Raw genomic sequence first — 27,289 nt, forward strand, 5'->3', positions numbered from 1 at the left:
ACAATCTTTCAAAAAAAAAATCGCAAAGTGAGACTGGTTCACAATTTTTACATTTTATTTTTATTGTTTTTTAAGCCCACAAACTCCTGACAGAACTCTTCTTTAGGCGAGTCAGTGCATTTCTGTATGAAACAGCAGAGTCGTTATGTTGTCCTATTTCCTCACATGAAGCGGAAAACACACAGGGCTGACAGGCTTGGGGTCTTTTTTTGGTTTTTGTTTTTTGTTTTTTAAGTAGGCTCAATGCCAGCGTGGAGCCCAATGCAGGGCTCAAACTCACAACCAAGAGTTCAAGACCTGAGACGAGATCAGATGCTCAACTGACTGAGCCACTCAGGTGCCGCATGGCTTGGGTGTTAGTTTATCATTTTGATCACATCATTTATTATGGAATTCAGATCTTTACATATGATAGCTTTCTGTGAATGAAAGAATGTGCTTCTCAAGTCTCAGGATTTGGGGGACAAATTTGTGAAGTCAAGGTTCTACATCCTGTTGCTGCAGCCACCCCAGGAGACCACAATCCAAGGCGCTCTTTTACGCTGGACTACTCACTCCTCACTGGGTTCTGAGAATTCTGCTCACTGCTGCTTCTAGCTGACCACCATTACTGATGATTGGAGCTTCAGCATTCTGCAATGAAAGGTTTTTTGGGCTTCTGGATTAGCTCTGGTTCTGCGTCCCCTGAGATGTTGTCAATGAATCCAGAGGATTGTTTGGAAGAGGCAATTTTTCTATACACTTCTTTGTTTTTTTTTTTTTGGAAAGTAAAAGAATTTTAAAAAGTACAATTTGAAGGAACCAATGCGACATTAGAATAAACTTGAATTGACAGGAGAAAAAAAATCCAAAGAATCCTTTACCTACATCTTGATAAAAGGACAGGGAAATTTATGATTATTCATGGGAAAAGATGTAGCATGTACATTGAGCAAACATATGCGTAATGTATATTACCATGTTCACTTTGGGGTGGAGACTTAACATCAGAATGAGGTGAAATGTAGTCCCTGATGTCAAGAGGTTATCTTAGGACAAGGAGAAGGGCCTATGGGCATGCTCTAAGAGCTGGTATAACGTGGACAGGGTCTTAGACTTGTTGTCTCAGGTAAGGAATGCAGGCCCTTGTTTGTTCATCGGCTGGAACCATATCAGTTGATCTTGAGTTCAAGCTTTTGCAGAGACAGCTGGTGAGTGTGTGAGTGGGGTCTGGTAAGGCTGTTGGGAACTCTGTAAGCAAGGTATCAGGCCGACATTTCCAAGGGCCTTCCTTGGCTCCATAAAGTCAACCTTGTTTCCTTAAAGTTGTCTGGTCATATCTGATTCAATGCGTGTTTCTCTCAAATATGTCATTCTAGTCAAAGCTTTGGTAATATAAACAACATTTTCAATGGTGTCTTCTCTGAACATTGGTTCCTCCCCCAAAGCTGGGGGCTTCAGTGACCGAACCAAAACCTCTATCTGCTTCTTCAGCCCCAAATTCAGTACTGATAGTTTTCATGTGGACTGGTGAGATGAGCGATTCTGCACATGGGTGAGATATTTTGACTTTGGCTATTAGGTGCAGGACCTTGCAACCAGTTTCTTGAGCTCTGCCTGAAAGTGTTGTAACAGAGCTTATTAAAGGACTTTGTTTCTTGCTTTGGAATGACAGACATTTACCAAAATCAATTATTTTCCTACAGTAGCTGAAAGGTTTGCAGTCAGGTGTAGGCAGGGATGGCCTGGCCACCTTGCATCACATGATGACTTTTCCAGGACATTAGACTTCTGGGCCAACAGATAAAACTGGAGGGTCCCAGAGTCCAAATGGGAGATTATCTTGGTGTATTTATTGACTGTTGAATGACAAACGTTTTCTGTACTACTGTGTTTAGTGATTCTGATGGCATCTCAGTTTTTTTTTAAGATTCATCTATTTATTTTAGAGAGAGACAGAGTGTGAGAGCAGGGGTGGGGGGTGAGGAGGAGCAGGGGGGAAGGAGAGGGAGAGAGAGAGTCTCAAGCAGACTCTCAGTGGAGCCCTACGTGGGGGCTTGATCCCACAAACATGAGATCATGACCTGAGCCAAAACCAAGAGTCGGATGCTCAACCGGCTGAGCCACCCAGGCGCTCTGAAGACATCCTAGTTTTAATTAAAAGTTTTTCATTATAATGGGAAAATAATTATCTGTAAAAATTACACAATGAGATACCACTCACACCCATCAGAATGGCTAAAATTAACAACTCAGGAAAAAACAGATGTTGGTGAGGATGTGGAGAAAGGGGAACCCTCTTATACTGTTGGTAAGAATGCAAACTGGTGCAGCCACTCTGGAAAACAGTGTGGAGGTTCCTCAAAATGTTGAAAATAGAGCTACCCTATGACCCAGTAATTGCACTACTAGGTATTTATCTGAAAGATACAAACATAATGATTTGAAGGGGCACCTGCACCCTAATGTTCATAACAGCAATGTCCACAATAGCCAAACTATGGAAAGAGCCCAGATGTCCATCAACATGAATGGATAAAGAAGATGTGGTATTTATATATACAATGGAATATTACTCAGCCATCAAAGAGAATGAAATCTTGTCATTTGCAAAAATGTGGAAGGAGCTAGAGGGTATTATGCTAAATGAAATAAGTCGGTCAGAGAAAGACAATTATCATATGATCTCACTCATGTGTGGAATTTAAGGAACAAAACAGATGAACATAGGGGAAGGGAAGGAAAAATAAAATAAGATGAAAACAGAGAGGGAAGCAAACCATAAGAGACTCATAACTCTAGGAAACAAACAGGGTTGCTGGAGGGGAGGTGAGTGTGGGAATGGGGTAATTGGGTAACGGGCATTAAGGAGGGCTCTTGAAGTAATGAGCACTGGGTATTGTACGCAACTGATGAATCACTAAATTCTACTTCTGAAACTAATAATACAGTATATGTTAATTAAACTGAATTTAAATAATTTTTTAAATTATACCTATTTAAATAAAAGGTAGTTAAGGTTACTATAGGCCTCTGTGCCTATATGTCTCCTGCATCTCTAAGAATGTTTAATACACATTGCATTAAAAGAATTAAAGAATTCAGCAGGCAAGATGGGAAATACTAAAATGTTAATTTTCATTTAACTTAGTAATAAAATTTCTGGAAATTCATGACAAAAAGATATTACTCCTATCCAAGTATAATGAAAATATTTCAAAAATCAATTTTCTGCTGCCATAGTCTTGGTCTCTTAAATAATTGATTTGATTATTTTCAATTATTTTCATTTCTAGACATAAAATTTTTATTGTTTCTTTTACATTATTTTTATTGAGCTACAGCGCATAGAGTGAGGTGTGTGAAGTATATACACCTACAGGGTACATTTGGTGTATTTTTCCATTTCTGTGTGCCAGATCCAGATAGAGACAATTTCCATCCTCCCAGGAAGCAGCCTCCTCCCTTCCCAGGTAACCCCTGATCTGATTTCTATCACCGTAGGTTACATTTGCCTGTTCGAGGACTTTATGTAAATGGAATCATACGGTGGGTGCTCTTTTATCTGGCTTTTCCGCTTGGCATCGTGTTTGAGAAATTCAGCCTTGTTGTGTGGATATATCACAATTTCTTCATTCATCTGTTGATGAACATTTGGGTTCTTTCCAGTTTGCAGCTATTATGAACACAGCTGCTATGAACATGCTTGTGCAGGTCTTTTCCTGGATGTGTGCTCTCCCTACCATTGGATCAATCAATCCCAAGGACCAGAAGCTCAGGGGCCAAGCAGGTATGTTGAACTTAGAAGCATTTTCTCGTCTTTGAAAGCTAACAACAATTCATTCTGAAATTCCACCAAGAATCAGACTGTGTTAAACATTAGCATTAAAAAGCAAATCAATAGTCATTCACTCAGTCAAGAAATGACAAGTGAGAAAATTAACATGATACATTATTTTTTATACGGAAACACCATTACTACTAATAATATCCAGGCTTCCACAGTAGCAAAATATGAAAAATAAGAAAATTAAAAATATGTCAATATTTTCTAGGTCCTCGTAAAATAATGTTGCAGATGCTAAGCAAACCAGGACTAGGGTGATAATCAGCTGATCTGAGATGATTTCGCTGTGCACCTTCGGGGGAGGTGTGGCATAACGCCGCTCCGACAGAGCCTTGCTGGTAGCAGGTACTTGGCATAAAATCTTGGCCACAAAAATAATGATTGCCAGTCCCAGAGGGAGCCATCCGATAGTGTTCAGATACATTTTCAGCTGCAGTCACCTTCTGAGGGGTCGAACAGATCAACATGCCCACAGCCCATTTGTGGCACACCAGTGGGAATGCTCTGTCTTAACTAATAGCAAAAGGGATTCCAAGACTAAACATGTTCTGTAGTCAAATAATTTTGGAGGGTTCTATGCTAACATTAAGCTGCAGATTTTATACTATGGGAATTCGCAGAACCTTTAAGATGACAATGCCCAGCGTGAGTTCTTTGGGGTCCCCAAACAAAAGCAGGCAAAGCACAAAGGCATGCAGTTCACATAAATATAAATACTCAGGAAACATATAAAAACACCCAGCCCCACTCATAACTAAATAAATGCACAATAAAACAGGATAGGATTAGTCACATAGAAGATCAGCAAGCCTGAAAAAGCTTTACGACATCCACCATACTTGGGCGGGAACAGGTGATCTCACAGAAGGTAGGAGGCTGTGTAGACTCACAAACTGTTTAGAGGCAGTGTCACTTGGGGATGATGCTCATTGTCCTCCCCCCAAAAAAGTTTGGAGATGGGCATCCCAGGCTGTGTAGCCACACTGCCACATCTCCAATAATTCAGACCCCGTCTGTCTTTCTGGTCTACCAGACTTAGTGTTGAAGCTTTTATTACCACGTTTGCCTCATTATGACCTCATGGTTACAAGATGGCTGCTTGACCTCCAGTCTCAGGTTCACATTCCAGGTAAGAAGAAGGGAGCAGCAAGGTGGAAGAAATAGTGCTTCCATCAGGAAATCAGTGCTTTCTCAGAAGCCTCCTGCAGACTTCTACTTAGATCTGTGTCTCGAACTGGCCATCCTTAGATGCAAGAAAGGCTGGGAAGTACAGATTTTTAGCTTGGCACTTTGCCTCTTTGAACAAAATCAGATATTGGTTTACCTAATCTGGCCTTAGCTAACTCTTGGATCTCATTTCATAATTCTTCCCCTTGGCTTCTGTTCTTCAACCTCATTGATTACAACAGATAATGTTAGTGCTCCACTAATAATGTTCGATAATCTTAGATTGTTTCAGATACCCCCTTTTCCTTCATTGCTTGTGTTTTCCAGCTTTGGTATGCTTTTGCTTTCAACACCCAGTACCCATGGCTCTTTTTGGAGGGCAGGGCTGCCCTCAAGCTACTGGAGTCCACTTTGCCTGCATGAAGTGTCTGAGCATTTACATCTCCCTGGTTTAGGGGTGGCCCTAAACCAAGGATTGATGGGAATATGAAAGTCTTGGCAACCTTGCCTTAGGTGGGGACAAACTCTAAGGCATAACTCATGCACCAGAGCTCCCTGTAGGATCCAGCTGAGCCCGCCCTCTGCAACATTCTGCCTGAAGTCACCTCTTTGCTTGGAATCCTCTTCCCTGCCTTGCCTCCCCCATGCCCTTGCTGCTCACCCCGAAGGGAGCACTTAATAAGTCACTTGCACATGAATCCTCATCCGAGAGTCTGCTCCTGGATTTCCCAACTTAAGACACTGGCCTTCTTGCTGTCCGTAGAATGTGCCAAGCCTGCTCCTACCACAGGGCCTTTGCATGCCATCAGGAACGCCTTCTCCCAGATATATGCATGGTTCAGAGCTTCGCTTTGCTCAGGTCTTCGCTCAAATATCATCTCATCAGTGAGACTTTCCTTAACCACACTACCTAAAATAGACCCCTTCCATCAATTTCTATCTCTTACCCTACTTTTCTTTATAATACTTACCACTACTTAACAATATATAATATATTTTGTTTATTATCTTTCTCTTCCACTAGAATGTAAGTTCCAGGGCTATGAACTTTGTCTTTATTCTCCTCTATATGCCCTGCACTAGGATTAATGCCTGCCAGAAGGCATGCCTCCAATATATTTGCTGATTGAATTAATGAATGAATTATAAGGAAGGATCTATGCAGCCTTAGGAATTAGAAAGTGATTTTCAGCTTCGAAAGGGGGATTTGAGAGCATTGGAGCTGTGTGTATGTGTGTGGGTGTGGGTGTGTGTATGTGTGAGAGAGAGAGAGAGGTAGAAAAACAGTCTTTCAGATTCCATAAGCATTTTTTGAGACACCAAAGCTAAGTCAGGAGCCCCAAAGAAGCTCCTGGTCTCAAAGAGGGCCCAGGCCCCCCACAAACTGGTACTTACATGCACCATGGGATCTCTATAGTGGCCTATGCACAGGGCTATATGAACAATCTCTTCTGTCTGGGGGAGACCAGGAGGGCTTCCTTCATGGAAGGAGGCCACATTTGACATTAAAGAAAGAGTCCGTTTCTAGGAGAAGGTGCGTTGCAGTCCCGTTAGGAGGAATAGCATATGGGAAGGCATAAGACCCACGGCCTGTCTGTGTGGATAAAACAGAGGGTTCCTGGGGAGAGCCATAGGGTACTGAGGGGCACGAGGCTGGAGAAGAGGGGCCAGGCAGCAAAGGACCTTGAACGTTTAGCTTTGTCCAGAAAGCAGTAGACAGCTGTGGGTAAGGTTTAACCTGGAGGAAGAACAGAAGGGAAAACAGTCAGAACCAGGTTTTAGCAAGTTACCTCTGTGGTGGCATGGACGGGGTGGAGAGAGAAATTCCATCCCTTCTGTCACCCGACCCCTCACAGCTCGAGGCGCAGAGCTGAGCTGTTGCCACCAGAGGGCGCTATGACCTAGGACACAGGCCTCCTTCCTTCCCTGACCCCTTGAGCCTTCAGACTAGTGACACCTCCAGCCGGGTCACCACGGTTGTATGGCTGTCCTCACACAAAACCTTGGGAAATCTTCTGTGTTACATCTTGTTATTTGACGCGGAGGAGCTGCTGCAGGTGCCATGGTATAAACAGGTGAGATCCTTGAATCTCTGTTTTAACAAGCCTTTCATTCGGTTCTGATGCATGATCAAGGTTGAGAATCACTGGTCTAAGAAAGCACTGCACACTGTGGTGGGTGACCTCAGAGGAGTGAGCCCAGCGTGCTGCGGAAGGGCCACGAGAGGCTTCCTGGAGGAGGTGTCCTAGGAGGAGTCAGGCAGGCAGAGAAGGGGAGAGAAAGGCATTCCAAGCAGAGAAAACAATTGTACCAAGGCTCCTACGAGGGAAGGCCTAGGCTCTTATTAGACTCTGGCAGGAAGGGGATTTACACAAAGGGGCTCAATCTTTGTCCCCCCCCATGTATGCTCCTGATTTCTCTCCAGGGGTCTCATGTTTTGAAAGATGTTCTCTTCCAAAAAGCTGCTCTAAATAATTAATCATTCATTCATTTCCTACTATTTATTAATCAATATATATAGCTCCAATCAGAGTTTCTGATTAGCACGAGATGTCCCGTCTTCCTACCCTGAATTAATAATGATAGTAACTACCATTTGCCGAAGGCTCACTCCGGGCCAGGCTCAGTGCCAAGTGCTTTACCTGTGCTAACTCATTCCACGGTCACCATCATCCTCTGAGTGGGGGACTGTTATCACTCCCATTTCACCGAAGAGGAAACTAACATGTGAGAGAGGCTAACTTGGCCAAAGGCCCACCAGGATATGATCTAACCTGGGTCAGCCCTCCTGCAGAGCAGGCTGGATCCAAATGTTTTCCTGTTCCTTGGGAGGAATGCAGTTCCAGCCTCAAAGAAAGATACCTGGCCCATCGGCACATACAGTCTCTTCCCGAGCAAATGCACAATTCCTGTTATGCATTTAGAAGTGCTAAAATAGCTCATGGTACCCATTTCTATCTTGAGAGCTCCCTAAGGTTCTGGGAGTCCAGGTCAGAATCACTGAGCCAGTCCAGCGTTCTTGCTCTCTCCCAACACCCGAGGTAGAGATAAGAATATGGAGCCCAAGGAGGGGCAGTGAAGTGGAGGCAGCCTTCCAGGACCTCCTCAAAGCATTCTCTGGTAACATGACACTAGAAAAGAGCTCACTGGTTCATGGGCCATTGTCCCCCATCTCTGCTGCCTGTCTCAGCCCCCTAGCTCTGCTGCCCTCCCTTGCTTCCTTCCTCCTCCAGCATACTCTTAGTCCCTGCTCCATGCCAGGCCCTGGGCACGGGGGATGCCAACACAAATAGGTACTTCATGCCAGCCTCTCAATCTCACGTGGTCTATGGTATGTTGCTGTTACCTGCTTTTCCTGAGCTGTGTCCATCACAAAGAGGGTTTGGGGGCAGATGTCTTGAGCAGCAACACCAGCTCTCTCCTCACCCACTGGCTTTGCAGGACAGAATACAGGATAGCCTATCCCACCTCCCAACTCCACCCCCACTCACCGCTCTGCCTCTGTTCCTACGATGGGCAAGCTCCATGCTCCATGAGTTCTGCCTGAGATGTTTGGGGGCTGCTGGCTGCCTCCTCCCTTTTTCCCTTTGATAAACTGACTTTCTGTATCTGCCCTTTCTCCTTCTGGCCCTCCTGCCATTGATGGCTCACTGCTAATGTCTCTTCTCACTTCTTTAGGTCCATTTGATAGCCAGACATCACCACCTGCCTGGTGGGCAAGTCCTCTTTGTCTATGTTTGTATTGATAAATTAGGTCCAGTTACCTTTTCTGTGCTGGCCCTAGGAATACAGACAACAGTGGGATGTGGGGTCTGCCCTGGGGGAGCTCACAGTCTGGGGTGGATGTCATGACCACGCTGTGAAAGGCCAACCCAACAAAGTCACTTACTTTTTCGGGGTTTGCCTTAATGCTAAGGGTATGCACTTGGGCCACAATTATTATGCCCCAGCGAGTCCTGGGCAAACACAGGTGGCTTCTCTGGCTCTCTCAGGAAAAAGGGCAGTCCTTGCATATTCTAGCTCCAAAAGGAAGCCAGCGCTCTGCGGGGAAGTCTCTAAAGCCAGGAGAGGGAAACAAGATCCAGCAGAAAGCCCTACCTGTTAGCAGGTTGGGAGTCTGTCCTCAGAGGCAGACTTTTAGTAACCAATTCACAAACACTGATATATTAAGCCAAAATGTCCGTTAAAATATTTTTAATACAATTTTCTAACGTTGCTATAAAAATATTATGTGCTCACTGAAAACATTTTAAGTCATATAGAAAATGTGTATTTCAATCTTTGCCTTCAATCTAAATCACTGTTAACACTTCAGTGTGTAAATTTTCAGATATATAAAGTCACATATAATTATATATATGTGTGTGTGTGTGTTATACAAATATATATGGAGAGAGATCAATTTAAAAATATAAATCAAAAAATTAATAGAATTTGAATATATATGTTACAATATATATTAGTGATATAATAATATTACATATGTAGATAATATATATGCTATTCAGCCATTTTTTTTAAGATTTTATTTTTAAGTGATCTCTACACCCTACATGGAGCTTGAACCCACAACCCCAGGATCAAGAGTCACATGCTCCACTGACCAAGCCAGCCAGGCGCCCATCAACTTGCTTTTCTCTCAAAGTAGAAAACTAAGTTGTGGGCATCTTTCCGTATTGGCATGTATAGATGGATTGTTCTCATTCTTTATCAGCTGTATAATATGGACATACCATAAATTCCTCAATCCTCTGCTGATACACATGCATGTCCAGTCTTTTGTTATTGCAAACAATGCTGCAAAGAACTTCCTGTATATTTCTCTTTGGTCCCTCATGCCAATGTTTCTATAAAATAAATTCTCAAAGCCAGAGTTAACTAGATCAAACTCATAAAGTCTTGAGAGAAATTGATGAATTTCTCTCCAAAACTAATGTGCCAATTTACATTTGCCCAGTGATCATGAAAGGCCCCACGGACACTCTGCCCCAACACTGGTTGCCTTTTAATTTTTGCCAATCTGATGTATGAAAAATATCATCACCTTGTTGTTTTCATTCGGATCAGTTTTTTGTGGAGTCAAGCATGTCTTCATGTGCGTTTTGGTCGTTTGAATATCATTTTCTATAAAATGTATTTTCCTATGCTATTTGCCTATTTTTCTTACTCATCTTTTTCTTTCTTACTTTTCTTCCTTTGTACTTTTTTAAAATGCTGCATTGTGAGAGTTCGTTGCAAATCAGCTTCTCAGTCCGCCTCTCTCATGTGGAAAGGAAATCAGTATTTTCTTCAGGTTAGTGTGTCATTTGCTTTGTGTATGCCTTTTTCCCCCTATAGAAGTTTAAAAATATTTACATAGTCAGAGCTGCCCATCTTTTTCTTGATAACTCCTGGGATTTGTGTCAACGTTTTAGAAAGATGTTCTCTACTCCATGATTAAAAAAGCAAACATTCTCTGATAGTTTCTTCTATTATTTCTACGGTTTGGGTTGTCATTTTACATTTTGGATTCATCTGGAATTTATTATAGTGTATGCAATGAGTTAGGGGCGCAGCTAGATTTTTTCCAAATGACCCATCCATTGCCCTTAAATGTAATATCCTGTCACATGTGTGAAATGCCACCTTTATCGTATACCAAATTTCCTTATAGGTTTAGGTCTGGCTGTGGCTTCCATCCCCCTCCATTTATCTCTCCATCAGTCTCTGAGCCAGTTACACACTTTAATTCTTGCAACTTTTAACACACTCATACTCTTTTCTGAGCCCTTTCTCTAAGACTTTACCAAATTGGCTGGTAAGCTTGCACTTTTCCCTGGCGGTATTAGCATCTTTAGGATGAGGTCAACCTGTCCCTTCCAGATGACTCTGCATCTCTCTGATGATGTTCATTCATTCATTCATGAGCATCGGCCTGCCAGGGGCCGCGGTGGGATCAAGAGAGACAGAGGGAAGAACACAGGCGTGGGCCCGGCCTCATGGACTGATTTTAGCCATAACCCTCAAGGCCACCGTGACTTCGATGATTCCTGATTCCTGAGTTCCAGCGGGTGCTTCATGGTCAGCCCAAGGATTCTCCCAGAAGCCAGGCCCAGACCTGGTTGCTTTTGGATGCCCCGGACCCATGGCTCAGCCAAGGCCTGTGGTAACAGGGCCATAAAAAGTTGGATTTTAAATAAACCTGGCTTCCTCTCTAGCATTGTTAGAGGGACTCTTATCCAGTTCACTTTGTTCCCATCAGATAAGAAAGGGCCAAAGCAGATGGTGTTGTGGGGAACTATGGTGTGGCCATGAGCTTTCAGAAATGGATTTTTGGGTGGTGGGGGTTGTTGGGAAACAGAAGAAAGAAACTGAAAAGAATGATTTAGTTAGAAATTATCTTTGAATCCTGGCAGTGAGAAGGCAACATGGGGTCAATGTAGCCGTGTGACCTTGAACATGTCATTTAGCATCTCCGGGCTCCATCTCACAAACTCTCAAGGTCAACAGACAGGTGCTGAGCCAAGATCTTTGCTCAGAGTGTTTTATCTGACCCTCAGAACATCTTTGTTGGGTAGCATCCTTACACTCAGTTTATGCCCAAAAACCCAAGGCTCAAAAGGAAAACTGAGGTGCCTGAAGCCACTCATTTAGAAGGAGCAGAGTTGGGATGCAGAGGGATTCGATTCTGAAGCCCTCACCCTTTCTGTTTGAGGAGATTGTCCAACTCCCCTCCCACCCTGGCTCAGGGTGCCCTGCGGTGCTATGGGCACTTCTAGGGAGGGCAGGGAGGAGGGACTGGCCCCACCGGAAGTCAGGATTTACTATGAAGTTGGGCTCTGAAAGCCATCGGGGCAGATGGGCCGGTAGGAAGGAACAGAGAGAAGCAGAACCAGACCCACACAAGTATGGGACTTCGGTCTGTGGACTTCGGTCTGGTCCACGGTGAACAAGGAAGAGGGCGCAATAAACAGAGCTGGGAAAAAAATGACTTCACGCACAGAGAAAGGTCAGCTCTCCATGGATTAAGGACTTGCATTTCACAAAGAAGACTTTAAAACTCCTAGTAGGAAATAGAGGTAAATATCTTCTAGAGTTTGGAGTAGAGAAAGATTTCTTAAATAAGACCCCAAACGCATTTACCACAAAATAAGAGAGTGATAAACCTGACTGTATTAAAATGAAGAATTTATGTTCAACAAAAGCCACCTTACAGGAAGTGAAAAAACAAATGATGAGGCAGGAGGAGAAAATCTCAATACACAGAAGCAACAAGGGAATAATATGAAGAATATATGAAGAACTACAAATCACTAAGAACAAAAACAACAACAAAGCAGAAAAACAGAAAAAGGCTCTGAGCACGATATTTCAGAGAGGAAGAAACACAGAGAGCCAGTCAGTATGAAGGGACAAATGTTAGTGATCAGGAAAATGCAAATTGAAGCCTCAGCGAAACACCATTCTACATCCATTCAATTTGCAATAGTTAAGAGTCCGATAATACCAAGGGCACCTGGGTGGCTCAGTTGGTTAAGCGTCTGTCTTCGGCTCAGGTCATGATCCCAGAGTCCCGGGATCGAGCCCCGCATCGGGCTCCTTGCTCAGCAAGGAGTCTGCTTGTCCCTCTCCCCCTCCCCCTACTCATGCTTTCTCGCTCTCCCTCTCTCAAATAAATAAAAATAAATCTTAAAAAAAGTGTCTGATGGGGCGCCTGGGTGGCTCAGTCGTTAAGCATCTGCCTTTGGCTCAGGTCGGAAAGCCTGCTTCTCCCTCTCCCACTCCCCCTGCTTGTGTTTCCTCTCTCCCTCTCTCGCCGTGTCTCTCTCTGTCAAATAAATAAATAAAATCTTTAAAAAAAAAAAGAGTCTGATAATATCAAGTGTCAGAAAGGGTGCAGATCCCTAGGATCTTTGGCACATCGTTGTCAGGCATGTATATGGGCGAAATCACTCCAGGGAAAGTCTGGCATCATCTTCTGAAGCCGAGCAGCCACATCGCTTCTGACCCAGCAGCTGCGCCGTTACCCCTGTAATAGCAGGGCTGCCCATGTAGTAAAAGCTGGAAACCAGCTGGGATCCACTGCATTCCTTATTCATAATTTTTCATTCTTTTTCACCCTTGCCAAGTCTCCCTGTTGGCAGACACTTTCCCAGCAGAGCTGCAGCTGACCCTCAGCCTCCCAGAATGAGGACTAGAAATAACTTGGTGCTAGAAGCCATTGAAATATTGGAGTTGTTTGTTCCTGCAGGAAATGATGAAAAATGTCCATTTCAAATGCCCATCAACGGGAGAGTGATGAATAGACTGTGCTATGCTCACACGTGGTATACAATAGGCAGCAGGCAAAATGAATCAGCTCCAGGGACATGCCTCAGATATAAATTAATTTTACCAATCTAACACTAAACAGGAAAAGTAAATCTCCAAGGATTACATACAATATGATATCCTTTCATAAAGTTAAAAATGACTAACATTAAAAGGCTTCTTTAAAGGAATACATACAGGTGCAATCAATTATATAAATCAATTATATAAAAATCAATGTAGGGGCGCCTGGGTGGCTCAGATGGTTAAGCGTCTGCCTTCGGCTCAGGTCATGATCCCAGGGTCCTGGGATCGAGTCCTGCATCGGGCTCCCTGCTCCTTGGGAGCCTGCTTCTCCCTCTGCCTCTCTCTCTCTCTCTCTCTCTGGCTCTCATGAATAAATAAATAAATAAAATCTTTAAAAAAAAATCAATGTATATAAATCAATTATATACAATCAATATATAAAACGGGATTGATGAGCATAGGATCCAGGGAGATTGGTACCTCACTGTGGGGAGTAGAGCCAGCTTATCCCAGCATAGCAGACTTAGTGCCTTAGGTCCATAATATTTGTAGGGCCCATCAGAATGTTTTAATTTCCTTTAAATCAGAAGCAGAGGTCAAATGAAATGTTTTAAAGTATAATATTAACATATTATTTTTATCAATGCAGTATATTATAAACGTAAGTATTTGTGTGTGTGTGTGTGTGTGTGTGTCTGTATGTGTGTGTAGGAAGAGGTGCACAAAGGCAGAAGCATCCAGATCCATAAAAGTCAAAATGTGATACTGGGTCAGACAAGGGATGGGATGGGGAAATTTAAGTTACTTGTAGATGATAGCCAACGTGCTAGCTTTGGTTTTGGGTAACATATCACGTTACTATAAATAACTAAACCATGTGTAATATACATGGACCAATATTAAGAGTGTACCACAGAGGCGCCTGGGTGGCTCATTCGGTTAGGTGTCTGCCTTCGGCTCAGGTTATGATCTCAGGGTCCTGGGACTGAGCCCCACGTCAGGCTCCCTTCTCAGTGGGGGGGTCTGCTTCCCCTCTACCGCTCCCCCCTCCTTGTTCCCTCTCTCTCTTTCTCAAATAAGTAAATAAATAAAATCTTTAAAAATAAATAAATAAGCTCTTTTCCAGCTGGAATCATGGAGGGTGCAGAAGAGAAGAAAAAGAAGGTTCCTGCTGTGCCAGAAACCATTAAGAAGAAGCAAAGGAATTTCGCAGAGTTGAAGATCAAGCGTCTGAGGAAGAAGTTTGCTCAGAAGATGCTTCGAAAGGCAAGAAGGAAGCTTATCTATGAAAAAGCTAAGCATTACCACAAGGAATATAGGCAGATTGTACAGAACTGAGACTCGAATGGCAAGGATGGCAAGAAAAGCTGGCAACTTCTACGTACCTGCGGAACCCAAATTGGCATTTGTCATCAGGATCAGAGGTATCAATGGTGTGAGCCCAGAGGTTCGAAAGGTGTTGCAGCTTCTTCGCCTTCGCCAGATCTTCAATGGCACCTTTGTTAAGCTTAACAAGGTTTCAGTTAACGTGCTAAGGATTGTAGAAACTTATATAGCATGGGGGTACCCAAATCTGAACTCGGTGAATGAATTGATCTACAAGCGTGGTTATGGCAAAATCAACAAGAAGCGAATTGCCCTGACAGATAACACATTGATTGCCCGATCTCTTGGTAAATATGGCATCATCTGCGTGGAGGATCTGATTCACAAGATCTATACTGTTGGAAAACGTTTCAAAGAAGCAAACAACTTTTTATGGCCCTTCAAATTATCTTCTCCACGAGGGGGAATGAAGAAAAAGACCACCCATTTTGTAGAAGATGGAGATGCTGGTAACAGGGAAGACCAGATCAATAGGCTTATTAGAAGGATGAACTAAGGTATCCGCCATGATTATTTTTGTAATCTGGTCAGTTAATAAATGACTACTCTCATGGAAAAAAAAAATAAATAAATATTTAAAAATTTTTGAAGAGTGTACCATAAACCAAGGATTATGATCATTTATTTCTGTACACCTAGGATCCCCTGGAAATACAGTTAGCAAAGACACTAAATGTTGAATTTGTAAACACTTTCATACACAATTTTTTTCAAAATTTTTACTTAGAGATTTGAGCTTGCTTCTGTGAACATGAATTTTTAGATCAGATTTTGTATTTGCAATGGCTACACAAAATTCCCGATCAAAACTTTCAAATAATTACCTCTACAAATTACTAGCACCACTTTTTTGCAAGCACAACTGAAATTTTATTTAAAGGATTTAACAGCCCTTCCTTTTCTGTCATTGATGAACGAAATGGTTTGAAATGTTGTAAATGGGCTTTGAATTCAACAGGACTTTGCAGTATCAAGTATTTCAAACTACTAATGAGGCTCTCATCTGCGGGACGTTCCTTAGAGCCGCCGCCCTGAAGCTACCCTGGGCACCGTCCAAAGAACTCAGCCACTGGGGATAGATCCAGATAGTGTGGAAGCCTGAGCTCTACACAGTTTGGGAGAGGAGCTCTTTAAGGTAAAGATTATGAAATTAGAGGTGTAAAATTAAGTCTGAATAGGGGATTGCATGATTGGGCCCAATTCTTCACCCTTCCTTGTGTATACATTTCTGCCATGAGACCTTGCAGGTCTGGCCACTAAAGAGTAGAGTATATTTCCAGGGTTCCGGATGCTGGGCTTGGTCACATGACTTGTTTTAACCAGTGGAATGGAAATGACAGTATACCATTTCTGAGGCTGGGTCTTGCTGCCTTGCATCACAAGGACATTCCCTGGGGTGCCTAGGTGGCTCAGTTGGTTAAGCATCTGCCTTTGGCTTAGGTCATGATCCCGGGGTCCAGGGGCCCGGGGGGGGTCCCCGCTCAGCAGGGAGTCTGCTTCTCCCTCTACCCCTCCGCCAGCTCATGCTCTTTCTCTCACTGTCTTTTTCTCTCTCTCTGAAATAAATAAAATCTCTAAAAAAAAAAAAAAAAGGATATTCTCTGATTAGCACACTAGTCCCAGGTGGAATAGGAGACCCTTGGAGCAGAGCCATCCCCCTGAGCCTGTCCCAGATCATCTGACTCCCAGCTGCTTTAGCCTAAAGGCGGGGGCCCCAACGGATCTGCAGAACTATGCAAATAAATAATTACGGTTGTAAGCCACTGAGTTTGGGGGTACTATAGCAGTATCACAGCCATAGCTAATGACTTTAGGTGTAAGAAGATTTATTTGCAATGAGAGAATAAACCACAACAGATTATAAAATTTTAGAAGCTGACAAATAGCTCAAAAGTCACAGAATCCAGAAAAGTACATAACATTTTTTTTAATTGCCCATCTGACATCCCTTTCTGGTTTTCTACTTCTGGGACCGCATTTTCTTTGGTTGCTTCTTCAGGCTGAGGACAACAATTTTGTAAGTTTGTGTTTCTATACAGAGAAGAAAGGGACGATTCAGCTTTCCCTCCAGCATGGTTTCCTTTCCAGCATGGAAAAAAATCATATTGATAATTCAGAAAACTTTCGTCCCATTTCACAACTTGCTATTGGTTGCATTGTGTACATTTTCAGGATTGTTCTCAAACTCAGGAAAACCTCTGTCAGGTTTCTTTCAGAACACCTTACGTCTTCTTGTGCAATGACTAATCCTAAATCTTCCATTAATTGATGAAACTCATCACTCAGTTTGCCATCCATGTCCTCTTGTCGGGGTGCATTATACCTTCTACGTTCTCCTAGTCAGTTCTGTAATTTATGTCAAGTCCTCAAAAAAAGTCAGTATTTTTTCTGAGGCATCCACGTGATCCACTCCTTTGTATGAAGTGGATCATGAAAGACTCCATGAGCCTCTGTGCACCTGCTTTTCACACTTACCCACCCTTCCTAGGGAGGTACTGCTTTTGGAATGACCGGAAAATTATTTTTAATTTTTTTTAAAGATTTTATTTATTCACTCAGGGCAGAGAGGGAGGGAGAAGCAGACTCCCTGCTGAGCTGGGCTCAATCCCAGGACCCCAGGATCATGACCTGAGCCCAAGGCAGACGCTTAACCAACTGAGCGACCCAGGCGCCCAAGGAAGTTTTTTGGTTACAGTTTTCTTCATTGATTTCATGGTTCATTTCTACGGCTTTAATTTCATACATTTTAAATATTTATGTCAGTTACTTAATAATATACATTTAAAGACGACAAAAAATATGAAGGTAGCTTTCGATATATTTTCAAATCAGAAATCTGTGACTTCTCCATGGTTTTATTGACGCTCAACTGCCTCTCCCTCAGACAGACTCAAATGCATTTCCGCTCAACTCCGAGAGCTTTCTTTGTCCCTTTCCAATTGCGATGCTCCCTTCTTTGTCTTTATAGCTGTTGACCTGAGATTATGTATATGCTGATGTTGGTTTTCTGTGTCCCCCACCCCCGCAGAAGCTAAGGGATTTTTAGATTCATTCTACCCCTAATCTCTAGAACATTGGTAGATAAATAAACAAGTAAATATTTGTTGAATGAATGAGTGGGTGAATCTCCTAAGTGACACCAGAGCATGTCTGCCTTGTGGCTTCTGTCTAGATACTTTACCCACTTCCAGGGCTGGTCAAAGCCCCCACCTGCTGGGAGCCTGCTATCGTCTAAACCCCTCCCCATACACATCTTTTTACTGAAACATCTCCATCTGCAGCCTCTTTCCCATAAAAAAAAAAAAAAACAGGTCCCCTCAACCCACAGTCTCTGTTCAACCAATAATTACCTGCCTTTATATTCTTCAATTTGGCATAATGTATTAATTTTACTCCCCTTAAACTGTTAACCCCTTTGCACCATCAAACTCAGTCTAGGCTCATCGTGTCCCTCTGCATGTGAGCAGATTGGTCTTCCGTTCCCCGGTTGGTCAGACCGAGAATCTAGAGGCATCTCCGCCACCTGTCTCTTCCCCTTGCTCCCACTTAGGCGCCCCTTCCTGTCCACTCTTTGATCTCCGAGCCGCTTCCTGATGCATGCACCTCTCCTTCCCCACAGCCTGCACCCCAGTCTAAGTGCCAGAGACAAGTCTCCCGCTGAGGTTCTCCACCACACTCTGGAATGGTCTGTTGAGATGCAGGTACCATCACTGCCCTAATCAAAGCCTCCAAAGATTTCCCAAAGCTCCTGGGATGAAGACCCAGGGTCAGACGCGACCCCCCACACCCCACTCTGCAAACTCATCTCTATCTCTGCCCCCTGTTCTCTGCGCTTCCATTACCCTGGCCTTCTTGGAGTCCCTCCAAAATGCTAAGCTCCCTCCTGACTTTGTGTCTCTGCACATGCTGTTCCCTCTGCATGGAACGCCCTTCAATTCCCACTTGGCCTGACATCTCCTGCTCATCCTCAGTCTTGGCTTAAATGTCATGTCCTCTGGAAGCCTTCCCTGACCTTCTGGACGAGTCTGGGCCGTCTGTTTTATACCCACATTGTGCACTGTTCTTTTCTTTCTTGATAAATCTCAAAAACAGTTATTCGTACAATTAGTTTTTCAATGTCTGTCCTCCCTATAGTCAGCAAGCTCTATGAGGCAAAAAACATGTATTACAATAACAATAGCCAACATAGATACAGGCCTTACTCTGTGCTGGGTGATATTCTAAGTACTTTGCATTTATCATCTCATTTAATCCTCACAGCAACCCCTTAAGATAGATCTATATCTTTCCTGGTTTTAGGGATGAAACCTGCTCAGAGATGCACCATTAGTAAATGGTGGAATCAGGATTTAAACCAAAGCTGTCTGCTTTTTCCCACTTCCCTTGCTGCCTTCCACGGCTGCTTTGTTTCCCATTATATCCCCAGCACTCAGCATGGGACACATAATAGAAGTTTCGTAAATATTGGCCAAATGTATGAATAAACATGCATTTGCCGAGCACCTACTAAGTGCAAAACACTGTGGAAAAATTAAAAATATGGATCCTACCCTTGCTGAGCTTTAGCTCTAAAAGCATAAGGAAAAGAGAGATTTTTCTCAACAGGAGCATATAGAAGAAGTTCTTAGAGGAGATGTTTTTGAGTTTCTCAGAGAACAGAGGACAGATAACAGGATGTAAGTGGGCTGGTGGGCAGGGGAAGGGGGAGCAGGCAGGCAGACACTGGGGAGTTGGGGGTGGGAGTGAGCAGCCTGATAGGGGCACCCACATGCTGGGGTGGGAGGGAAAGGGAAGGGACCCGTGCACAGAGCTAAGGGCTCCCCAAGGAGGGGCTTACCCTACCAGACCAAGGAGAAGTCTCCAATCTGGGCCTCCAGGGATTAGTAACTGTGTGCTGGGGAGGAAGCCTTTGTGGGAAGTGAGACCCACCTACGCAGAGCATGCAGGCAGGAAATCGCAAAGGGTGTTCAGGAAATACAAGCATGTTCTGTGGGATATTAATAGGGTTTCACAGTCAGACTCACTTGGAAAATTCTGGATTGAACAAGGTTAAACAGATTTCTTTCCTGAAGGCTTTCTCAGAACCCTTAATATATTAAAGTGAATCGGGTCCATAAGACAGGGATGCACGTGCAACAGCTCTAAAAATGGCTGTAGACTCGCTTATGAACTTAACACGACACTAGTTATAAAGAGATGGCATAGATGGGTGGGGGGATGGGGTAACTGGGGGATGGGCTTTAAGGAGGGCATGTGATGGCATGAGCACTGGGTGTTATATGCAACTGATGAATCACTGACCTCTACCTCTGAAACTAATAATACACTGTGTGTTAATTAATTGAATTTAAATAAAATTTAAAAAAATAAGTAAAATAAAGAGATGGCAGAAAAGGGGGCAGGTAGAATAGCCTGGGGTATCCCAGATGCCAAGCTGGGGAGTTTTGACCTTAAATGAGAGGCCGTGGGAAGAGTGAAAGACTGTGTGTCAGGGCTGTCCTCCAACCATGGCTGAGGGGTAGGAGGCTGTCTCCGATGCTCGCGTGGGGAATGGATCTCAGGAAAGAGGGAGACAAACATTCCTTGTCCACTCACCACATTCCAGCCACTCTGCTCACGCTTGCCACATACACGTGCATCTAATCTTTCCAACTCTACGAAGCTACGTGCTATTTGCCCTACTTTGAAATTGGCGAAACTGAGTCTCAGAGAGGTCATCGAACCCTCTGCCCACACCTAGGGAGCCATGGAGCACAAGGGGGAGCCTGGGCTGGGGCAGGAATCCCTGGGGGTGCGGCTGAGGCCTCCAACACTACGGCCTCTCCCAGGACCCACACCGGAGCTATGTGCCACCAACCTGCAGGTGGCCAGGCCGGCTCACTGGGCCTCACTTACCTCAGGCGTCAACACAATGATTGCTACCCTTCCCCTCAGCCCTGAATGCCCTCCCAGGGTGCTGCCTTGCAGGACCCCGGCTCCGGCCCTCTGTCACGGAATTTGGGAACTGGCGACCATATGCCCGACGAGGCAGAATCCACCGTGGCCCCATGTTTCCAGTGTGGAGGCTTGCCTCAGGTCCCACCCTGGCTGGGATGTGAAGGTCCATCCCCACCCACAGCCCAGCGCCTGCCCACTCTGGTTGTGCTGCCACCCATGTAAGCCCACAGGCTCAGGGCTGGGCCCGGGGCCTCCAGAGCGGGGACAGTAAGTGGGGGATGGTGGCATTCCTGGTTCTGCCACCTGCTGGCAGTGTTACACCACCCTGAATCTCGGCCCTGTCACCTGCCCTAGTGGCACTCGTCCCGTGGAGCTGCTGGGAGCATGAACATTCCCCTCAAGACCCTGCCCCTTCTCGTGCTCACTCATGCTCCCTCCCAATCCAGAAACAAGGAATGGAGTGATTTCCTACCGTCCCTGAACTCTGGTGTTAGAAGTGTGATGTTTCGAGTGTCTTTATATGGCCTGCGTGATAATGGCAATGACTAGCATTTGTTAAGTATATCATATGCTCTAGGAACTTTTCTGAGTGCTTTACAGACAGCAGCTATTATGGACCAGAGCCAGGACTATCTGACTCCATGGCCGGGCTAACCACTCCATATTTTGTTCGGTATAAATCTTTGTGGATTAGACTGTGAGCCTCCAGGGGTCATGAACCCGGCTTCTGCAGGATCCAGGAGCCAGCTCAGGCCCAGCCCTGCGTGAGTTTCAATAAATTAATTCATTTACTCACGTATTCATTCATTCAACAAGTATCTATTGAGCACCTTTGATAGGCCAGGCACTGTTCTAGGAGCTGGGGATAAAGCAATGAAGAAGGTAGAAAAGCCCCCTGTTCCCATGGCAACGACATCCTAGTGGGGATCCAGGCACTAAAGAAAGAAACAGCTGCACACACAGGAAGACTATCAGCCAGTGACTCGGGTTACATGGCACCCAGTGACAGGGTGTCTGCTTTGCTGGGTGATCAGGCAAGACCTCTGTAAGGAGTTGACCTATAAACTAAGACCGGAATCCTAAGAGGAAACCAGCCACCTGAACATCAGGGGAAGAGCATCCAGACAGAGGCCCTGGCGTGGGAACAAGCTGGGCATGTTTCGGGGACAGAGAGGACCAGCTACAGCTGGAGTCCGTGAAGGGAGACAGCAAGGCCAGGAACACATCATGGAAGCTTCCTCAGCTGGAGGGAGAGGGTTTATTATTTTTTAGAATTTATTGTTTTTTCAAAATGGGATAAAAGCAGTTGGGGAGTTTTAAACAGGGAAATGACACGATGTGACTTTTTTAAATTAATAGGCTTTATTTTTTTTAAGATTTTATTTATTTATTTATATGACAGAGAGAGAGAGAGAGAGCACAAGCAGGGGGAGGGGCAGACAGAGGGAGAGGGTGAAGCAGGCTCCCCGCTGAGCAGGGCCTCCAATGCGGGGCTCGATCCCAGGACCCCGGGATCATGACCTGAGCCGAAGGCAGACGCTTAACGACTGAGCCACCCAGGCGCCCCAGTAGGCTTTATTTTTTAAAGTAGTTCTAGGTTTTAGGTTTAGAGTAGTTTTAGAAAAATTAAGGGGAAAGTACAGAGAATTCCCATATACCCTCTCACCCCCAACACACACACACACACACACACACACACACACACACACAATTTCCCCTATTATTAACATCATGCATTGGTGTGATACATTTGATGCAATTAGTGAGCCAATATTCATCCGTAAGTCCACAGTTTACATTAAGGCTCACTCTGTGTGGCACACATGTGTGATGGACGACATGTATCCACCATTACGGGATTCTATAGAATAAGTCCACTGCCCAAAAAATCACCTGCGCTCTCCACATTCCTCCTTCCCTCCCTGTGGAATTCCTGGAAATCACTGATCTTCTTACTGTCTCCATAGTTCTGCCTTTTCCAGAACATCATGTAGTTGGAATCATACAGTATGCAGTCTCTGGTTTCTTTTGCTTGATCCGACTTTTTACGGTTTTTTTTTGTTTTTTTTTAAGAGAGAGAGAGAGAGAGAGAAAGTGCGTGCGCACCCAAGTCGGTCGGCGGAGGGGCAGAGGGAGAGAGAGAATCTTAAGCAGGCTCCTTGCCCGGCACAGAGCCCCATGCAGGGCTCGATCTCACAACCCTGAGATCACTTCCTGAGCCGAAATCAAGAGCCGGAGGCTTAACCAACTGAGCCACCCAGGCGCCCGTTGGTCTGACTTTTATTTAAAATATCCCATTGGCTGGTTTGTAGAGAACAGATTGGAAGGGGACAAGAAAACAGCAAGCCAGCTGGTCAGGAGACAAAGCAGTTGTCAGGGCTCAGAAGAGCGGGTGGCCAGGTTGGTGGGGCGAAGTGGACGGTCTCGGACACCTGTCCTGCGCTGTCGGATCTGCAGACAGACTGGCTGCAGAGGGAGGTCGGGGGAGAACAGGCGGATGGCCCCACTGCAGGGTTAGACAGGGTCCGAGAGACAGCAGTGGTGGAAAGTTTTCGTAGATACAGCTGTGGGGTTTTTATTTACATAAGTAAATAAGGATTTTTCTCTTAGAATTGAAGAAGCAGGTCCAGAGAGATCTCCGGGTGTGCTTAGGATCACACGAAAGCAGGTCTCCCGTGGACGGCAGCCCTCCAGCCTCTTCCTCCAGAGCTCCGCCATCGGCTGCCAGCTCTGGGTCCCTCTAGTGCCTTTGTTAAGTATTTGCTCTTCTCTGGTGGTCGTTTTGTTACATAATCAATAAACCACTAACAGAAGTAAAAGGCTCCCAGATTTATACACTGCTGAGTCCCTGCCTGGAAAACCTTCCCCTTGGCCCTCCTTAAAACCCTCTTGGCTTCTCATTGCACCTGGGGGGAAAATACCCACTTGGTATTGAATCTCGGCAAAACTGCTTGTTAACTTACCCTGACCCTTGAATTACTTCAGCTTATTTTGGTTTCAAGTAGCTACCTTAAGTCCAAAAAAATTTTTAAAAATGGAGGTGGGGGGGTTGATGGATTTCTTGGGAGGTGCTGATGCCCTGCCAGGTAGTATTGGCCATCTGTCCCCAGTAATCCCATAACTCAATCACAGCACTTCTCTGACTGTCTTTCCACCACCTCTTGACACGCGTCTCCCTTTCACTGGACAGTGGGCTCTTCAAGGACGTGGCCTCAACTTAGCTTGGCATGCTGCAACAGAGGTCCCCCCTTTGCCATCTTCCCTGCTTCTACATTAGCTTGAATTTTTAGCTAGGCTCATGGCCTCCCAAAGCAACGCCATGTCCCAGTCTGCTTTGCAGCTTGGGGTGACCACGTGACAAAGTTTTGACCAATGCATAAGGATGGAGGTTGTATGAAAAACCGCCAGTCATACCTTTCCTGCTCTCCCCTGCCCAACCTCATCCTGCGGGCGGCAGGTGAACGGGGTGGTGTGTCCTATGGGACCACCTGGAAAGAGACAACTTCCTAGGAATGACAGTGTTATCAGACAGAGAGATCCGGGGAGATCAGGGGCCATATCAGCTCTCAGCTGCTTGCCCCCAGAATATCCTGAAAGGCAATAACCTTTTCTCTGTAAGCCTTCCTGCTAACATAATCCTAATATCATCCACATAGCCACGCTTAACACAGTGGCTGACATTTAGCAAGTGCTCAATAAACTATGGTTGAATCATTAAATACATTGCAAAAGATAAGAAACCCTTGATTCCAGTATTTAACACATCAACTGTTTGCATGTTCTCTTTCAACTCTTCTCTACACACAGGTGATAGTTTTAATAGAGGTATACTTAGAGCAGAAATAGAATTTTGTACCCAGTCTTTTCCCTTCAACAGTAACTGTCAGATTATCGTCATTTTAAAGAGATCAACCATAATTAACTAAATCACTCCCTTGTTGCTTGATACATACATTTTTTCTTTTCTTTTTTTTTTTGCAATTACTGATAATGCTGCAAGGAAGTTGCTTATGACTCTCGTTTTTGCCCATTATTTTTGACAGATTTCTTGTTGCCTTTTCTAATATCTTAGGACACCCTCGACCTTCACCAGCCACTCTCAAGCTTTATAATTTCCAGTTCACTTCTGAATGATGGTCACCACGAGGCTAATAATTGTAATAGCAACAGGTACGCTGCTGACCCCCGGATTACATAACTGCGCCATGCCGGCCCCTGGTCCTGTGTCTGTATCCGCATATCGGTATAGACTTTATCTCGTACTTCCCACCTGCCAGGCAAGGTGGCAAAAAGCACAAATCCCAGAGTTAGGCTGGATTCAAATCTCGGCAACACTGCTTCCCATGAGACCTCAGGGAAACCACCTAACCTCTCTGTGCGTCCCTCTCCTCATCTATAAAATGGGCATAGCGACCGGGGGTTGCTGTGACCATCAAGTGAGCGAACAGTAACAGCCAGCGTTTCTTGAGTGCTTCCTAGGTGCCAAGCTCGGTGCTAAAGGCTTTGCGGGGATGACCCCATCCGTTCCTTGCCAGAGTGCAGGAGGGACATGTCTCCACCCCCATTTTGCAGACGAAGCACCTGAAGCTCAGAGCGCAGACACACCGCACAGAGCTGAGCGACTCACGCGGTCAGTTGTTGGCCTCAAAGCCGAGTTCCTTCCGAAAGAATTCTTCTCTTTCCTGTGCTCGTGGAGCCAGAGCCAGAGCCCCCCAAAGCCCGGCTTCTGCAGCACAGTCCTCCACCTGCCCCCCACCCCATCCCACAACACACAGCCTTCTTCTCAGACCTGCTGAGCCATCCATTGTCCTTCCCACAGTTGCCGTTGAAGCACGGGAAGCCCCAGAAGCTCAGTTAGGAGCTGTAACTGTTTATCAGACCCTTCCTCTGGCCAGCCCCTGTGCTTGGTGCTTTAGGCCATTATCTCATTTAATCCTCAAAACAATCCTAGGACATAGGTGCCATCACCCCTACTTTATCACCCAGGCCCAGGCTGGTAAAGCAAATTGCCTGGTGTCCCAGGGCTATTGCATTTAAGAGCTGAGTGTCGCAGCCAGGCTGGGAAATGTGAGCCTGGCATCTTGCTGTCCTCACCCACCAGCCTCGCCTGGGACGGTGGTTTCCATGGGATGGGGAAGGTGTGATGGTCCCGTGTTGCCACCGCCTACCCCACAGCAGCCATGCAGAGGGCACCAGCACAATGCCCACCAGGTGCCCCTGGCCTCTCAAGGCCCGAGGCACAAAGACAGGGACGGGATCCAAGACAGAGTTGTTGGATGAGCTTTGGGCGCCAGCCCTGAAATAGCCCAGCTCTGCAGCTCCCGGTCTGGGAGGCGGCAGGCAGCTCCCGGAATAGCTCTTTCCTACTGCAAGGTGACCTAGTTAGCAGGCGCCTCTTGTCATGTGAGGCTGGCTGAGCGAGACATTCACCTGCCTCTCTCCACACGGAGAAGGCCCAACCCAGCACGTTCCTCTCTCCCTCCCCCCAGGGCTGCTCCGCCGCATCCTGGACTCCCTGGAAGTCTGGGGAGTGCGTAATAATACACAGGGCACGGGGCTGCGAGGCCTCAAAACATGTTCACAAACATCATCATGCTTCCTTCCCATAGCAGACAGAGAGGGGGGACTTACTATCATCCCATGTCACAGGGGAGGAAATGAAGGCACAGAGAAGGTAACAACACGAGCAAGGACACACAGCTGGGAGGAGGCAAAGCCAGGATCTGCCTGGCACCAAGACCAGTGTTCTTGCAGCATCTTGAGCGTCCCCGGTTGCAGTCTCCCCTCTGAGGAGCCGCGGTAACTACACCTGCCCCCCACTCCAGCTGCCTCCTGTGACGGGTCTCCGAACGCCTGTGGCAGAGGGGGCCGCAGCGGTTGAGACCAAAGACTCTGAAGTCCACCAGACCAGGGTGGGGCCAGGGGTGACGTTTCAGCATTTAGCAGCGCTGTAACCTCAGGCAAGTTGCTTTACCTCTCTGAAACCCAGCTTCTCAATCCGTAAGATGGGAACAAATATCACACCTGCATGCTGGGGTTGTTAAAAGGATTCAGTGAGATAGTCTATGTAAAGTGCCCAGCAGGCTCCTTGCATTCTGCGTGGTCTTGATAAAGAAGCTATTCTTGTCACTTTCTATTACCCCTGACATCTTGAATTTAACCAAAAAAGGACAAGTTGAAGATTGGTTAGTGCCAGTGAAGAGTTACTATAGTGAAGGACTTTATGGCTTTTCCCAAGCCATCATGCCACATGCCTGGGAGAAATATTTGTATTTCCAATAATACGACCCTAGGATATGGCAACTTTTCCAAAGCCTTGGGCCCTGGCTCTCCGGATGACTTGAGTGGCCCTTGGGCAAGGGTGTTGGTTAGAGTGAGGTCTCTCCCTGACTCTCATGGCAGAAACCCACCGAAGGAGGGGAGAGAGAAGCGGTGGTGGGGCCCCTCCTCGGATGCCCCCATCCCAGGCAGTCACCTGTGCGTGTGCGCGCTACTCTGCCAGCGGCCCCTCACCCCGGCAAGGCACGCAGAGAAGGGCAGGGTGCATGCCCCAGTGGTCCCTGGGAACACAGGGTCCCTGGGGCAGAGAAGCTGGGGAAGGAAATCAGGGGAGGCCTGAAGGGCCCTGAATACCTAACCAAGTTACCTCAGGGGAGA

General features: G+C 45.5%; 1 long non-coding RNA gene and 1 pseudogene across 1 annotated transcript; both read left to right on the forward strand.

Annotated features, from left to right (window-relative positions):
* Nucleotides 1–6,855: 6,855 nt before the first annotated feature.
* On the forward strand, nucleotides 6,856–18,411 carry LOC141374484 (uncharacterized). Its single transcript, XR_012381411.1, has 3 exons — nucleotides 6,856–7,068; nucleotides 15,717–15,830; nucleotides 18,315–18,411. It is a non-coding gene; the product is annotated as an uncharacterized lncRNA (long non-coding RNA).
* Nucleotides 14,444–15,193, forward strand: LOC112812097 (large ribosomal subunit protein uL30 pseudogene; annotated as a pseudogene).
* Nucleotides 18,412–27,289: the final 8,878 nt, after the last annotated feature.

Source organism: Callorhinus ursinus, unplaced genomic scaffold (genome assembly GCF_003265705.2).
Source record: "Callorhinus ursinus isolate GAN/ISIS: 27379988/994484 unplaced genomic scaffold, GSC_fseal_2.0 scaffold18, whole genome shotgun sequence".
NCBI lineage: Eukaryota > Metazoa > Chordata > Mammalia > Carnivora > Otariidae > Callorhinus > Callorhinus ursinus.